Source organism: Silene latifolia, chromosome 11 (assembly GCF_048544455.1).
Source record: "Silene latifolia isolate original U9 population chromosome 11, ASM4854445v1, whole genome shotgun sequence".
In the NCBI taxonomy this organism is placed as follows: Eukaryota; Viridiplantae; Streptophyta; class Magnoliopsida; order Caryophyllales; family Caryophyllaceae; genus Silene; species Silene latifolia.
Window position 1 is genome coordinate 147452178 of NC_133536.1, and position 3356 is coordinate 147455533.

The window sequence follows — 3356 nt, forward strand, 5'->3', positions numbered from 1 at the left end:
AACCCATGGTGCGGAATAGTTCGCACCAGCTTCTTGAAACGGACCCATGCTTCATGAAAGTTCTCGTCAGGCCCCTGTTTAAAGCTCGTGATCTGAGCTCTAATGGCATTGGTCTTCGAGGCAGAAAAATACTTCTTGTAAAATGCCAAGGCCAACGAATTCCAGTCAGTTATCCCACTGGCAGCTCGATCCAGGTCTCTATACCACTCCCTTGCAACATCACGAAGAGAGAATATAAACATGGTCTCCTTCACCTGGTCCTGGGTCACACCGGTTGGTGGGGGTATGGAACAGCAATAATCAATAAATGTCTCCATGTGCTTAGCTGCATCTTCATTCGCAGCTCCCCCAAACAGGTTTCTCTCAACCAAGTTGATATAGGACGGCTTCGGCTCGAATTTCCGGTCCGTCCCTGGTAAAGAAAATCCCTTATAGAGATTCGCACTGTTTGTCGGCTCGAGTGATCGGCAATAGTTGCTTCTTCAGCCATTTCTAGAAAGTCTGGAGAAGTGACTGTCTCAGCCGATGAATTAGAAACTGGAGATGAAGGTGGATCCTCCTCAAATAGATCGTTCTCGTAGTAACTAGACAGAGTACTCAGCACTTCCTCTGTCGGCAATATCCTAGATGATCGCCTCAACTCACGCAAGGTCTTTTCAATCTCAGGATTGATCGGTAGTAGTTCACCACCCTGTGACCTACGCATAAGATGAAACTACAAGAAGAATATGAGAATAGTTTAAGGAACGAATGTCCCTTAAACTAAGAAACAGACTAAAATAAAACAACTAAAAATTAGAACAATTGCCTCCCCGGCAACGGCGCCAAAATTTGATACCTGTCGAATTGAGTACCAAAAATAATATTTATAAATTCCAAACTACAACTAGCAAGCGGTAGTAAGGGTCGATCCGCCGGAAGGTAGGGAGTTCTAATTGTCTTATTTCAGTCTATGAGTTTCTGGGGGGGTTTTGGAGTGGATTATATCTAAGTCTAAATGCATAAATAAAAGGCAAGTAATAAAAAGAGATGTAAACAATAAATAAAAGAATGCTAAGACGGTCGGTTCACGCATTCTGACGATGGGTTCCTAAGTAAGTCTGAATAATCACAATAGGTGGGAAAATAAGAAGTCCTCTCGGTCCATTCTTAACTAGTAGCGCCTCTCAGCCTATGCTACTGGTCCCTAGGTCTCACTAATACTAGCTCTCGCCCTGAAAAGTGATTCCTAAAGCCTAAACTTTACCTATCTTTCGATCTTAGTAAAATTTAGTCGTTTCAATTTAGTCTATTTCTCTTCCCTATCTCTCGATCTTCCGGGTCGGTCAATTCCTAAGTAATTAACAAGTCTCCTCTCGGTCTCGTCGTTAATATTGCAATTAAAACATTGAAACGGTGCTAATCTATCGCGCGTCAGTCGATCGACTGGACCTGTTGGTCGATCGACTGGCTTAGTTGGTCGATCGACTGGCGCTCGATAGATTAGCACCGTTTCAATGTTTTAATTGCAATATTTACTTTTGCATATAGTCGAGTCGGATTGGAGTTTAGTAATGATGATATTGCACTATTAGTCAAATATATGCCATTCCTTGCCTTTTCACAACTGCTTAGCGAGAATTAAAAGTGATTTTTCAAATTTTGTTGTGGAATTTACTTCGGGTTATTAGACTTGACTCATCTTTTTGACAAAACTACTTATACTTTCTGAGATATAGAGCCTATAACCGGTGACATTCATGACCGGTTAATTTAGGAATGAGAGTAGTACTCCCTTCATTTCATGTTTTGCACGTGTATGAGTTTTGATTGCTTATTGCCTATACGCATCGGTTTGTGGTCGGTATTACATGTTTTGAGAACTATTGCATCTCCCCCCTTCTCATTTTGCCCCATTTAACTCCACTATAAGCCATATCTGCCAGTTGCCCTCAACTACATCCCATACTTAGCCTACCATTATGCCGAGCTAGGTAGTAGTAGAGGAATTTGTCGAATTATAGCAGTTTTGGTTCGTTTCTGCACTGTTGGAGTGAGTATTCATGAGAATTGCTGGTAATGTGTCAGCCTGGAAAAGGAGGAAATCAGGAGAGAAAAAGAAAGAAAGAAAAACTCAAAGAAATGAAATTGAAAAAAAAAAGGAGAAGTTGATCTGGGCAGTGAGTTTGGTCCAGCAAAGGTGGTCGATCGACTGCTGTTTCTGGTCGATCGACTGCCCATTCCAGAAAAAGAAAATGAAAAAAAAAAGAAAAGAAAAAAACAGAAAGAAAAGAAAAAAAAAAGGATTTTTGAAAAAATAATAAGAAAAATTTCGGCTGAGTTGAGAACACACCTCATGTGCTTATTTTATGATTTGGAGGTGTCGGTTTTGGGATAGTTTGTTGCCTAGACATTTGGAGGCAATGGTTACATTTCGAGTTGGAGGATTGGGATGCGGTTTCTGATAGTTTGTTAGGTACTAGCTTGGCTCTTACCTTCACATTTCCATACTTGTTTTGCCCCTTCTTTCCCACTTAGCCTCACATATCCAAATCTTGCAATAGTTCGGCATGTAATAGTCCTTGACGGTGGTTATGCGTATGTACGGTAGCTAGAATCATTATTCATATTAGTCAAGCTTACATGTTTTGTCGGCCGCAGTCTAGGTGAGAGTCTGTATTTTCTTCCCTCTCTTCTACATATATTCTTACCATTTACTTTGCTGAGGGAAGAGTGACCCGGGAGAGTCCGAATTTATGAGTCTTGCAAGGTCGAACGCCCAATTTAATTCCATAACATGCATAAATTTGTTCACTTGCTTTGAGCTTTGCGGTAGCTGATTATGTGCATTAAACGGTTTGGCATTAACTTGTAGCTAGCTCTGAGGTATACTCCTTTCCATTAGGTTTTTATTTGGGTCATAGTGCTTGCTTGGGGACAAGCAAGGTTTGGTTTGGGGAGATTTGATACGTGCATATTCTATATACTTTATTTGCAGTTTTGGCACGTTTTTCCATGCGTATTTGTTAGCTTTAAGCTATTATTTCTCCCGAAATGGTTTACTTTGCATTTTCTATGATTTATTATAGGAATGAGTGGAAGTGAGCTAAATCAAGCCTAAATTGTCCTCCGGAGGCAACTTCAGGGAAGCTTTGAAGAAGGGAGTTCGTACTCACTCACCTCGGGATGTGTGCATGGAACTTAGAGGCTGTTTGGAAGAGGAAAGGAGGCTACTGCTCAGCTCAGTTGGTCGATCGACCAACATCACCAGTCGATCGACCAGGGAATTTCAACAGACGCTACTGTACTGCACTCACCAGTCGATCGACCGTGCCCCTTAGTCGATCGACCAGGCTGCGAGGTGAGATTTAGTTTTC

The 3356-nt window shown here is 41.5% G+C and overlaps 1 non-coding gene across 1 annotated transcript; it reads left to right on the forward strand.

Moving 5' to 3' along the window:
• Positions 1-107, forward strand: LOC141616131 (small nucleolar RNA R71). The gene has a single exon (XR_012530501.1). It is a non-coding gene; the product is annotated as a small nucleolar RNA R71 (small nucleolar RNA).
• The last annotated feature ends 3249 nt before the right edge of the window (positions 108-3356 follow it).